This window comes from Podarcis erhardii (assembly GCF_964252035.2).
Source record: "Podarcis erhardii genome assembly, chromosome: 5".
Classification (NCBI taxonomy): domain Eukaryota; kingdom Metazoa; phylum Chordata; class Lepidosauria; order Squamata; family Lacertidae; genus Podarcis; species Podarcis erhardii.
In genome coordinates this window covers 5,777,015-5,791,624 of record NC_138509.1, presented here as the reverse complement: position 1 = coordinate 5,791,624, position 14,610 = coordinate 5,777,015, and positions in this window count along the sequence as shown.

The following is a 14,610-nucleotide window of genomic DNA, read 5'->3' as shown; positions in this document are numbered from 1 at the left end:
GACTCTATGAAACCAATAATCAATCAAGGGAGGTGAGCAAGATTTCCATTGACTGGCCATTGGCATTCTTGCTACTGCTAGTAATAGAAAGACCAGCATCTTATGAGATACTCTGGCATTTCTATTGCTTTCTATTGAAAGCAAGGCCAAGACTGGATCTGCTGTTAGTGATTGATCTATGATTTGAGAGATAATGATAAAAACCTTTATCCAAAAACTATATAAAGCTTCACATTTCCACCACATATACATATAATGTCCAATAGTATTACAGCCTTGACAGCGAAGTGGAGAGAGATTTGTATTGATTTTGGAAAAGTGCACCAAATACCACCTAAGTATCATTTTTAGAGCTGATTCTTAAATCCTAGGAGATAATAGTTTTAATGGAGAATTTACCCAAATGAGATCCCATTTATGTCAATCAATCTGACATTTAAGGTCACCATCCCAGGGTGTCCTAAAACCCTGGGAGGAGCCTATTTGATACGAAGCTTTTAGAATCCAGAGATATTTGAGCAATTAAGGGTTCAAAAGTAGTTAGAGAACATAAACCCCATACAAACTAGAGATTTAGCAAATGTAGTAATTTGGATTTATTGACTCCATGTATGTTTCCATTTTTTCCCTTTAGAGAAATAGGACATCCTTGTTGATAAGCTGGGCTGCATGATATTGATGTTCATAACTGGTTGAACAACGTTACCCAAGTAGTGTAGAATCAAAGAATTGTAGAGTTGGAAGAGACAACAAGGGTCATATGGTCCAAACCCCTTGCAAGGGAGGAGCCCAATGTGGGGCTCAAACCCACAACCCCGAGTTTAAGAGTCTCATGCTCTGCTGACTAGGGCTGTGCTCCAGTTTTGGCTGAGGCCTGAGCAAAGTCAGGCATGTTCAGAGGGGCTGACAGTTTGGATGAATCACATCCACACAGCCATGGATCGCTGTGAGTTTAGTTGGATTGGCCTAGAGCAGGGGTGGCCAGCCCCCAAGAGACTGTGATCTACTTACAGAATTAGAAACGGGCAGTGATCTACTCTCATTTTAAGGGGTTCAGGTCAAAGTTGTTGAGCTTTTTTTAGGGAGGAGAAAAGTGGGGTTAGGGGGCGGGGACAGATTCTATTTTACCCACGCTAAGAAAAGGGACCCAGCGATTGCCCGCAATCTGCAAAAACCTCCTGGGGATCTACCAGTAGATCATGGTCGACCTGTTAGACCTCCCTGGCCTAGAGCAATCCATGGCTGCTAGGAGATAGGACCTCAGGCAGGATGGAGAGGGAGGGAGGCAGGCAGGAAACCACATTTGCCTATATGTGATTGAATCCCACCCGAATGTAGCAAAAGTCTGAAGGAAACTAAGGTTTCTTGACCAACCTGCAAACGTTACAGTTAAGCTGCACCTCCTGTCAGCTGCATAGCACTGGCTGGCTAGAGGCAGATGGAAGTCTTTTGTTGCAGGCAATCTGATGAAGGCAATATTGCCTGTGGTTCTGCACATTAAACCTACTGTCAGCTCTGGTAAATGTGTTTTGCTTTCAATGAAGACAACAATGGAACAGAAGAAATGAGCCCCGGTCAATGAGAGGCAATGGTCCCTTTATCATTTCCATACTGAAGTCTCTCAAAAACTGCTGCTTATTTCCACACATTGTTTAGAGCCATTTCAGACTCTCGCAGACTCCAGGGGCTTCTCTCCTTTAAGGAATGGAAGAAGACCAGATTGTAAGGTGATAGACGACTAACCCAGAAAATTATTGTCTTAATCCATAGCCTGCAGATAATAATTGGAAACTTAGAGTGTGGCAAACTGACTGGATATCCTGGAGGCAAAATATGGAAATCATTATTGTCAAACCCCAAACATGATACATTTTGTGTGTGTTTTTGTTTAAAATTTATGAAAATTGGTGTTGTGTGGCAAACCAAAAATGACAGAGTAGAATCTTAAGATTCATATCTGAAATTACTGACTCTGTCTTTCTCGACTGCATAGGACACCATCTGTTGTTTCTTCTCTGAATATTCTCCTATCATTTTTCCTCCTCTTGCATGAATATCCTAAATCAATTCCATTGTTGGATGGTGATGGAGAAATGCATTTAATCAAATGGCTTTTAAGGTAGGAACAATGCAGGAGGGGGACACTGAAAAACAGGAATCAATTGCTAAAAATTGAGAAAGAGTTAAGATTATGTAAAAAATAAACAAATGGAACACTTTCTTGCCTGCAATAATAACAGGATTCCTTCTCCTGACTGAAGGCATAGTTTTTCTAATAGATTTATAGAACAGTAAATGAATAGGCTCTTCATATTTGTTATTTATAGGGCCTGGCCTTTTCTTCTCATTTTAGCCTCCTTTCATTTTAGAACATTTTCTCCTGATCCCAATGAACATCTTGACTCTAGCTGTTCGTACTGAGTTCTATGGATGCAGATGAAAAGATCCAGCTGCTATAATTAATGTTCTTGTTCCTATTGTTTGCTTTTCTACTGTAGTTTCAGACTGTAGGTGAGAGGCCTTTGTGCTGGACACTGAGCAAACATAAGGGAATGGAAGGAGAAGTCAGCACAGATAGGTCATTGGGCTGTTTTTACATGAGAGATGTCCAGCTCTGGGGTTATAAAACTGCTGCAAACATACTCTCAGAATGCCCCTTCCGCTCTGTGATTTCACCAAAGGGGAGCAGTCATTTTCCATCTTCTGGCATCAACTCTGCTCACAGAAGTAGACCATTCATATAGCAGCATTTGCCGTGGGTAAATCTGCACTGACTCTTCGAGTCAACCCACAAACTGGTGGGTTGTCCAAGGTTAGTCCACAACAGGAGCACTACCACAATGCAAATATATGGTAAAACGTTAATAAATGAGTCCCCAAATGTATATTTGGATTAAAAGTGGGTCCTGGGTCTGCAAAAGTTGAAGATAACTTGCTTTTCTAGGGTTTTATATTGTACATCACAGCAGGTTCCCCCACCACAATCAGTCACCTTCCAATGCAGAGAATAACAAGGTAAAGGCAGAGCTCAATATGCTCATCCCTCGCCTTTCTGTTGATTTAATCCAGAAGACAAACACTGAAACAGGGCTTGCTATGTTCTCCTGTTTTGCAGAAACGCTGTAACTCATCTATGTCTAATATAACAGTGATGCTGACCAGATACGTCACAGCCTTTTAGGAACGGTCGCTAGATAAAGAATTCCACAGCAGTGGAGTTGAAACAAAACTGTCACAAGAAAGCTTGTCTCCATATGTGTTTTCCTTCCATCTATTTTCTGCCACTTTATCCTGCCAGAATTATCAGCGACAGAAACTCTAAGGAGTTAATAAGTTAATGACTTGGTCATTGGGATCAAGAACTGGAAGACCCTGGACTAAAGTTGTCCACCCTGAGAAGTACCAGCCGCCCCCCTAGTTGCCAACCCAGAGGGAAGAACAGTGTATGTAGAATGTGGCTGCTCTGGTGACGTGACTTGTAGGCCGTTTGCTTTGCAGTGCACTGGCCAAACACCTCAGAACATGACAGCTATGATGCTTTTCAGTGAAGTTAGTTTGCAGGCTCAACTGCGAGAGGCTTAATGCTGCAGTCATCTGTGAACCAGCCAGATAAGTCTGAATTGAAAGCGAACTGGCATCATCATAAGTGATACAAAGATAAGTGGGATAATGTTATAGCAGTGTATTTCAGAGGGTGGGGATTTTAATTAGTAAGAGCCCACCATTCTATTCAGTTTCAAGTTGTCTCTGGAGTCTCTTAATGTCCTCACTCTGATGGTTTTAAAATCTGCTTGGTTATCCTTCTACACGGAAAAACTGCTTCTATCTGCAAGCTGCCTGAGTGACCCCAATTTTGAATGAGGGACTAATACCTAACCTCAGTCAAGGTGGCAAAATTTGATTTTCTCTCTTCTAAATTGTATCAAGGCATCAGATGTCAACACAGGTTATAAGGTTTAAAATTCTGCTGTGTGTTTTCCCCTCTTTTCTTCAGCTTGTGCCCTCTGATCAGCAGCGCTGCCCTCTGGGTAGGAATCTGATCTTGTGCTGGAGTAGAGTCAGCAAGATAAATAATAATAATAAAGGTCATTCCTTGAGCATGATTAATTAATTTAACATCTCCTGCCAGCTAGGAAGCAGTAGGAGGGAGGCCTGGCACATCCAGCCGAACAACGGGCTAGCCTTCAAAATCTTTGCCAAACCTTCAGGAAATAAGGTCAGAGCCTGATCTCAGTTAGGCTTGAGGGGATGAAAACATTAACCAAGTAATAACTCTTGTGCTCCCATCACGGTGACAGCCAGTCACTAATGGAAGAAAGCAGGGTTCCTGTTCTAGTATGGTTATTCTGATCCTCTTTGAAATGGTGTTGACTGAGAGGTGATCACGATTTACCTTTCTTTTGGTTCTGTTGTGTAAGAGAAGAAAATAATATGAATTGGATGCGCATGTCAGCATCTAAACAAACACTTTTTAAAATGAAGGTTGGTTCAATTAGTGATTTGGCTGTAATTGCTGGGAAGGCATTTTGCTTCTAGGCTCAGCTGAACAGCAGGAAAAGGTGGCTGCCGTCTGATTTAGGGCAGTGGGACTGGTTCTGCCACATTGGGCACCTGGCTTATGGGGTGCTGCAAGGCAACTTACGGTAATTACATTGCAGTGAATTGAGTAAAATGGAAGGCAAGAGGCAGGGGGTGCCAATTGTGGCTTCACACAGGGCGCCGCTGAAATTTGAAAAACCAAAGGAGAGAGAGAGAGAGAGAGACTAGGGGCTGCACCTCTGCTCAGCGGCGTAGCGTGGGTTGTCAGCACCCGGGGCAAGGCAAGTAATTTGTGCCCCCTAACCTGCCGCCGCTGCCAGCTTCTTCTTACTGCTGCCTGGGCTGGGGTATTTACGGTAAGGTAGCCGCGGTGGCGGGTCCGTGTCAGGTGATTTGAGGCGAGTTGCTGCTGGCGCTGCCGCCCAACGACGCCGCTTGCCCGGAGGAGGGCAGAGAGGCGAGGAAAATGCAACATGGCCCAGCAGCAGCAGCAGCAGCAGCAGCGGGGCTGAGAGGAGGGGCTGCCTGGCGCGCCCTCCGCGGCCCTGCCGCGTGAGGACCGCGGCGAGCGCTGAGAGCCGCTGCCTGCCGGACGCCTTCAGCCCGGATGCGCGCACAGCTCGTCGGTTCCGCGAGACATGGGGCTCTGCTACAGCCTGCGGCCGAGGCTCTTCGGCGACTCCGGAGGCAGCGAGCATGCCCCCCCCAGATGTTGCGCCCGGTGCGGCCAGCCCCCCCTGCACCCCCCACGCTATGCCACTGCTTCTGCTGACTTCATTCACCAACCTTAGACCTCATCAGCTCTCCCCCACCCCAGTTTGTTAAACCCCTTACAGCTCTCTTAACCTCCCCTTCCCACACAGTTAGCCAAAAAGAACCCTTGCCCTTAGATCTCTTCTTTCATGGTAAAAGCTTATTTTTCAGCTTGGATTATTCTTTTTCTCATGGGAAGTGGTTCCTGTAAAGCTTCTGCCATGGGCTTATCGTCCACTAAGAGCAAGACTTTGTTCAGCTTCTTGCTCTGAAAATTTGTGATCGTGCAGTCAAGTATTCTGAACCTGTAAGCAAAGTATCGCCTTTTCGTTTTGTTAACTGGCTAGTCTTCCATCTTTGTCATACATCTATTCTACTCTGATTGTCCTTCATAAATGTTTTCATGCGGCACAGCCCTGCGCTGAATCCACTTGAAAAGCTTCTAAATTACAGCTTGCCTCCTTCTGCACACCAGTACAGCTGTAACATGCACCACAATGGAAAACAATAAGTACAGAGAAGCCAGGGGAACACTGCACAGAACCACTGCTAAGTTTGCATAAGCTTTGTGTCACTGGGATGATTCTCAGTCTAAACACCAGTGTGATTCTTACACTGTAATGCAGTGACTAGGCTCTGTGGTAGCCCAAAGTGCAGACTGCCAGTGGTCAATTCAATGGAACATAGTTACTGATGAATTTATTTATGTGTTCTTCCAGAATGCCAGGGCAGCTTGCATATGGTTTGCAGACAGTCTCCTATCACACAGCTTATAGGGACAGATCTGCCATTTTCCAGAAGCTGAACTGTATTATGTTCCTTCCGATCACACCCTGTTACAACAATTTGATACCACTGCTGCTTGGCTTAATATTCACTACTGATGGTTCACGGTGTGGTTTAGGTAATTATAGGCTACTTGCACATTTCTATTTACTCTGGCTCTAGTGCATTTCCACCAAGAACAAATGACATTAGCCAAAACCCATATATATCCTGCAGTCGCTTGAGAGATACTGTGCACTTTCCTTCAAACCAGCTTCCATTCAAGTCGAAAACGTAATTCACAGTTAAGCTGAGGTGGCAACATTTGAGACAGCCATTGCAAAGGCGCAGAGGACAGCTTTAGTGAATTGGAGTTCAGCGCAGGAAAACAAATCGAGCAATGGGCACTGGGTGGAGACATCCTCAGCTCCGCAAGTGTACAGCAATGTAAAAGTGTGACTTGAAATACAGCAGAGGGAAATAACCTTGCTGTGTTCTGAGACATTAATGTGTACATTGGCTTCGATTCTGGGCATAATGGTTTTTTGATCTGGTAAGCCAGCCCTGCAGCATTGGGGGGGGGGGGCTTCTGCTAATTCTGCAGAGTGGTGCCCTGGACCTCAACCCTGACAGCACAGCTACTGATGGCAGCAGAACCAAGCAAGGTTGCAGAGCAGGCAAAGAGGATAAAGAGGAGAAAGTGTCCTGGAGTCCCACAACTGCACACTGACAGACCCCAACAAATTTGCACCCATGTGACATTCCACCTTAAAGGCCATTACTTACAGAATCAAGCGGGTATCCTGTTTCCAGAATTCCCTGTGGATGAGCTCAACTGCTCACTGAACCCTGTGCTCAGTCACCCAGTGGAACATACCCAACAGAACAATGTGTGAGGAGCACTGGCTTTTCCAAGGGACCTACCAGCATAACTATTTGCATGTTCACGGGACGGTGTGACTGGAAGGTCGACAATGGCAAGGGCTTTGCTGCAGCAATTGTGCACTGAAGCTTCCGGTAGTAAGATATTTTGGAGACAAGTGATATGAATTGTGGGTTCATTTTCCAAATTAAAAAGAGAAATTCAATCTCCTGAATTAAGAACACACTGCTCCTTTTTATGTGCAAAGCTAAAAATTATTAAATATTCCATAGAATGCCCTATAATTATTTTATAGTATAATTCCAATAACATAGTAAAATCGGGGGTTATAATGTCACATTCATCTTAAGAAAAACATCTGTAGACCAGAAACCTCAGCTCTGTGTGAGATCTAAAACTTGTCAGTGTGCAAAACCAGGGAGGGGAGGGAGAATTCTGGTTTATGGCGTGCCCTGGGAAAGAATTGCAAATCTTGATGGTTCATGTGGAAATTTACTGACGGCTCTATAAAGTGGTGTTTTCAACTTTCTCACTGTGGAAATTATCCAGAATTCCTGCCAGCACTGTGATTTGGTCCCATAATTAGTGCTAGTTCCTAAACAAGTATGGTCTATTTTTGGAACTTCTTTCATAGCTGCCTATTCAGCCATCCCTTATTTTTCACATTTTCCCTACATTCATATAAGTGCAGGCTTTTTTCTGTCTGCTTTCTACCCAATGATAGTTAACGTTTCCAAAGGCCACCTTTGAGAACCCAAGTAACACGGTAGATATTTCTCAAGTAGTTCTTTTCACACCAGGCCTACAGGTAACTCCACAGAAAAATCTTGGAAGTTCTCATTTGACTGTTTCTTTTTCTACTTGACTGGTAGTTCTGTTTTACCATTTGATGTCATGGGTGTCGGAAGACTACTTGTGGGTTTTTAGACTTATTATTAAAACTCTAATCCAGTACTTTAGATCCATTAGCAGTAATTTCAAATCTCAACTAAACAGTCCTACTAGTGAAAGGACTTTTCTTGCACAGTGGAACGCCTCGCCCCACCCCCTCTCCTCTCACTGCAAGCCTCCTTTCCCTAAATTTGCTGTGGGGTTTCTCCCAACCCTCCAGAGCAGATTTGGGGGGGGGGGGCTGGGGGTGCAAGGAGAGGATTCAGAGGGGAAGTTCCATTGCACAGCCGAAAGAATGTGTTTTTCAATATCACACATTTGGCCAAACTTTCCTCCTGCGCCATCCGACATAGCTGTGAAGAGGCGATCAGGAGTAGTTTTAAATTAACTGCTGTTTAGTGTGATGTCTGAGTCCAAACAAACTGTGGTTAGTCTTAACTATGGTGCACTTAAACGAGCCAAATTCTAACTGTGGTTTATGAAGCTGTGTCGTTTCAATAATTCATAGTTTAAGCACCATTTAGGTTTCACATATAACACTGGGCAACAATTTTTTACATTTTGAATGTTGTCTCGATTTCTACAACTGATTTAGGGTATTTTTGCACTGCTGAATCAGGAAATGGCATCCGTTTCTCTCCATCAGGTCAGGTTTACTGTAAACTGAATGGTGGGCATTGATAAAGGTAAGTGCACGTAAATTGCATGCTGCTTCACCATTTTTTCAAACTTCAGGGCTTGAGCTTCCATTTCTTGGAACTCCTGGAATGCTCAGTGGCAGGGAGGTCTCTCTTCAGAGTCCAACAGTAGTCAGACTTCATGACTACGTCCCAGCGACCCTGATACCTGGTCTCCATCTCTTTCATGTCCTGATGGAATCTCTCCCCCTGCTCGTCACTCATTGAACCCAGGTTCTCAGGAAACCGGTCCATATGTGAAAATAGGTAGTGCATCTTGACGCTCATGTTGCAGCCCAGGTTTCTGAAAGCAGTCAGCATGTTGTTGACAAGTTCTGCGTAGTTTCTGGCCTTATTATTGCCAAGAAAGTTCTTCACTACCAGAATAAATGCCTTCCACGCTTCCAGTTCCACTTCGTTCATTGACTTTCCAAACTCTGGATCTCTGATGAATGAGCTGACGGATCTGAGGACCGTCAAAGATGCCAACTTTCAACTTCTCCATAGTCAATCCTGGTAAAGCCTGGCACAAGTAAGTGAAGCAGTCACCATCCTTGTCCAGAGCCTTGGTGAACTGCTTGATTAAGATTAAGTGAACTGCTTGATTAAGACGAGCTTGATGTGCAGCGGTGGGAAGAGTATTCTGTCTCTGTCCACCAGAGGGTCGTTGATGACGTTCCTTTTTTTGCAAGGCACCAATTCCTCCCGCACAGGCCAGTCCTTCTTTGTGTAATGCTGAGCACGGTCCCTACTATCCCACATGCACAGAAAACATGGGTACTTGGTGAAGCCAGACTGTTGTCCCAACAAAAAGTTGACCATCTTTTTTTTTTTTTTAATAATATTTATTAGAAATTTCCAATTACAAAAAAAATAAAAAGAACAAAACATCCCAATTTAAAATCTTATTTTCAGTAGCATCTTTCCAGGACTTCCCCTCCCCTCCCCCTCTTGTATTCCAATTCTTACAAATGAATTCAGCAAATTCTTATCCCAGATTTTGAACTTATTATCATTAGCCCAGTTTTAAAAATATTTTCCCATCCCCTAAAATCGACCTGTTCCCTTCCGCGCGTTCCCTCCTTTAATATACAATACAGATTAAAATAATCAAATATAATTAATTAAAATAAAATTGTAAAAATATAATTAAGATAATCAAATATAATTTTACACCCTTTGGATTCCAAATTTCCCTCCCCCCTTTCCCGGTTGCGTTCCCAATGTTCATCAACGTCTGATGTCTTCCTGGAGCTCCCACATCTATCTAGGCCATAGTCCTTTACCAGTCATCTTTAATTTCGAATGTCCAATCTTGGAAGGAGTCTATCTCAAAAAGGCCCATTTCTTCCATCCAGATTTTTATATTTAGGAGTAAAAACTCCAATTTTATTTCTTAGACTTTTCAAATCTGGATGTCCCAAATGTTCCCACTTCCAACTTTATCCAATTCTTGTTGTTCTTGTTAATCCCTCTCCTCCTTTTTTTTTTCCTGCTCTCCTGCACAAATGTTCTAATTCCAAAAGCTGCTAATTCCTCTGCAGAGGCTCTGTTATTCAGGAACAAAACATTATGCCAAGTCCCTTCCATTCTTCAATAGATAAATCTATTGTCTCCTTTAGTGTGTAGACCTCTGTAGACAAAATAGTGTTCCATTCCTGCAGTTTCCCAGGAGATAAAAAGTTCTATTCAAGTTCCAAGCCAACAATACTTGTAATATCCCTCAGCTCCTCTAGGTGGATTGCAATAACTCAGTTCCCTTCCAGATCACGCCCACCAGTCAAAATAACTTGTTATTCCTTGTTTTAAGCAATTTGTATCCAATTTATAACAAATGTAACCGGCAAAGTCCTTGTAACAAAGTTCTCATTTTTGTTCTTCCGCTTTGACAGCTCTTTGACAGCTGTCAAAACCTCTCTTTCTCTTCTCCCGGCGCTCTCACAAATCGCTCCCAGGATTCCGGGGGGGGGGGTTGCTTTTTAATTCAATTCCGCTTTTCTCCTCCAGCTCAGTCTTATAATTTTCCATCGCGAAGTTAGTAACCTTGTCAAAATAGGGTTGCGCTCGATCTTAGTTGTCAAATCCTTTACTTTAACTCCTCTACGACAGGTGACTTCCTTTTTGCGCCTCCCCCGCTCACTCCGAATTTTTTTAAAAATTTATCCCCCTTTTTAGTCCAGGTTCCAATTACTCACGGGTTATTCTTTTAAGTCCAAATTTTCAATAGAAGAAGTCAGCGCTCTCCGCCGAATGGCATGCGGCTTCGCTCGGCAGGGGAAGCGGAGGACTCAAAGCACCCCCCCCTGTCACCCGTTCCGCAGCCTTTAAAAAGGCTCCTTCGCGGGTCGGGGGGGCGCAAAAGGTGCCAGCCGAGTCACCATGTCCATGGGTTTCAGCGCCCATGGTTTTTGAGGGTCCCCGCGTCGCCGGCGCAGTAGGACCCAGCCCCTGCCGAGCAGGCTCCCTCCGTAGCTCGGAGGGAGTCCGCCATTCGGCGATGGCGCCAACCCGGAAGTCCCCATGGCGCCAACCCGGAAGTTGACCATCTTCAGGTCAACACAAATAAACCACTTATGCTGATCATAACCAATTTTCTCCAGCACATACTTCACCGCTTCATAGTTCTCCTTCAGTGTACTCGAGTGAGCCAGGGGTATAGAGTCAAACTGGTTGCCGTTGTGTAGCAGAACACATTTCAGTGATCGCTTGTTGCTGTCAATGGGTTCGTACTGTGGCACTCCAAGCTTGAGCAGAAGCTGCGCAATATCTGCACAGTATACCAAGTCCTTCTCTTCCAAGAAAAAACGGAGGTACTCTCGATGCCTGTTGCAGAAGAAGCTGATGCGAGCACTGTCGGAGAGGAGTTTTTTTTTCCTTCAATCTGGATGCCAACAGTTCGGCAGAGTCCTTTGACAAGCTGAGGTTGCAAACTAGATCATTCAACTCCTTTTGGGAAAATGGATGTGGAGCATCATCTTCAAGAAGCACTTTTTCTTTTTCATGTCCTTCAACACTGGAGGCATCTTCGTCACTAATGTCAGGAAGTTCTCCGAAGATAGGCACTGGAATTTCATCATAGTGAGCTACAGGACTAAGTGCTGATTGAAGATGAGGATACTTCGTGGGGCGGTTGCCCCATTAACTTAGTTTTGATCCCCCAACTTTATGCTTTGCAGCACCAATTTATGGAAGATTTTGAGGTTTTATGACTTCAAACTGATCCCTTTTCGACATAATCACCCAGAACTATCGGACCTGAATATTTCTTGTCATTAAAATAATCATTTCCAATCAAAACAATTATTCAACATGGCATTTTACCCCCACCAACTTCTTCTAAAATGCTCCACACAAGCGTACATGTGAACAAAAACGTAAAAAATGACATGTGGCCATAGCTCAAAAACTTGACCTGATTGAGCAAAACCAATGTGATTTTTGGATTCAGTGCATCAGATTCATCCTAAATCAACTGAAAAAATGCAGACAACAAATTTGTTGTTGACCAGTGTAATAACTAAACGGCCTTTAACTGAAAATGGAATTGACGGCTTTTGCTCTCCTCCTCACAGCTGTGCCAGAGAAGAAAAGTGAAGGGCAGAAGGATATGAGCCCAAAATTCATAGCTTAGTGTTAGGTCTGAAGCAGAGTGTTCTCTTGGGGGCTTACAAGAAAATTCACCATTGTTGATAATCCAGATACATACAGTGGAATGGCTTATAATCAGCCATTTGCCGACACTCCTATGGCAATAGGGAATTCGAAGCAGGCAGGAAGATTTCATAAACTGTAAGGGATCACAATCCCAACCAGATTCACTTAGAAGCAAATTCCAGGTAAATAATGGCTTTTATTTCTTGACAACAAACCTTAGGGTGGCAATAAAAGCTTTTAGGGAGTGTGAGTCCACCCCACCTTTTTTTTCATCAATTTCTACTTTTTAATAATGAAACAGCAGGTAAAAATTTTGCCCTCTCTTAAAGTGGTGGGCCACTATTCTAATTCTATATTAAAAAGTTAATATTTAGGTTCCTGTGATGTTTTCATAGGATAAGCTTACCTTGCACTTTCTTTTTCCATTTACATTTCAACTGAGACATTTGGTACAAAGAGTTTTTGTTTTTTTAACATTAGACTCTGGAGTTAGGAAAAAATTCCAGAGTTCTGTGTAAAGCAGATTCATACAAAGTGGGGTGTGCACAAATTTAACTTTGAATTTGGATGAAAGTCAGGCTTAAATATACCACTCCAAAGGGCTTTAAGTTCTGAATTTGAGTGAGGCTAAAGTTATATTGCAAACTTGTGCTGGCATTTGCTTCTTTGACTTGTACTGGAATGTCTAGAATGCCTATTTGTATTTTGGTCATTTGAATTCAAGTTTGAATAGAAGGCAGATGTAGCCCAATCCCTTCCAGCATAAGAAAGTTGAACAATGATTAAATGTGGGTTGCATTTTTTTCACATTTAAATTATCATAATCCTGCCAAAATTGAATAATTTACAGTGTGGTCCTTGGAGTAAGACTCATTGAACTCAATGTATTGAGAAGCTCATTGAACTTCTGAATGTAACTGTTAAAGTTCCAATGATTTGAAACAGGTGCATCACAATCCTAAAAGTGCTTGCTCCCTAGGTTCCAAGGGACTTACTCTTAAGTGTGCATAGGATTGCATTCTTAAGCTTGTGCTGAATTCTTACAGAAATAAATGAGAATTAAAAGGTTTAATTTTGGCCGGATCATTCCAAATATTATTTTAAACATCGCATAGTTTTCATTGCACTTACAAGTAACAGTATCACATTTAAACTGTATTGTTATCTTTTTTTCAGATTTTAGTCATCATGAATTTATTCAAATACTAGCTCTCATTTATAACACTCTCATTCTATTTGTGGTGGTTCTTCCCCAAACATAGAATCATAGAATAATTGCAGAGTTGGAAGGGGCCCTGAGGATCATCTAGTCCAACCCCCTGAAATGCAGAAATATGCAGCTGTCCTATTCAAGGATCAAATCTGCAATCGTAGCATTATGATCACATCATGCTCTAACCAATTGAGTTATCCGAGCTGGATATTATCAGCATTTATCTCAATGAGAGTTTGTTCTAACAGAGAGTAGGTGAAACAGCTAGTACTGGCATAAACCAATTATGGCTTTCTGAATATAGATTTTTTATTATTATTAAATAACCAAGAGATGAGAGTCTCCTCGCTGATAACTGGAGACATGTCAAAGGTGCCTTTCGGCTCTTTGCTTGGGAAGGTGTTGTTATATTCATCACAGAGAATTAAAGAAAATAGTGACTTCTAAAAGCTGCAGTTGAGTCTGAAGAAAGATACTTGAGCTGAACTTCTGTGTTAAAAGCTCTCTTAGTCTCCCAGTGAAAGACATCTTACAATGTGCTCCTACATATCTACTCAGAAGCAGTGCCGGAATTACGTATAAACTAAACAAGCTATAGCTTAGGGCCCCACTCTCTTGGGTGCCCCAAAAAAATTCAAAGGGAAAAAACTGGGTGTACATTTCCAAAATATAGGATATAAACAAATAAAATAAAACCTGCATACAGCAACAGTGTTTTGTGTTGTGTAGGCTCCTACGATGTAAGTAATGGGCCCCGCCTGCTAGCCTGCTCCCTAAAATATCACTGGTTTGCTCATTTCTATATATAGGATGCTGTCAGGGAACTGCCATCGGAGCCAGAGGGAGAGGGAGGGCTCCAGAGGGATTCCGGAGAGCGTCCCGGGAAAGAGAGAAGCAGCCCATCGTCTGGGGAAGGAAATCAGCGTAGCACCAGTGGAGAAGGGGGGCAGATGGGGGAATCGGCAAGGTGGCTCCATGACTCCTCGCCGGAGACCAGCGGGGAGAGCACAGGTCCTCTGCTGCCCACACCCTCCCTGCGCAGAAGGCTTCCGCACAGGGAGAGTAGGCGGAGACTAGGCGTCAAAGAGCTTCTTTGCTGGAAGAAGTTCAAGAAACGCCCACTGACGGATTCTGCCAGCGATTGAGACAGCCACGGGTGAGTGGCTGTCTGGACAGAAAGGGTTCACCCAGGTAACCCAACCAAGCGTGGCGCCGATTTACGCACAAGCAACCCC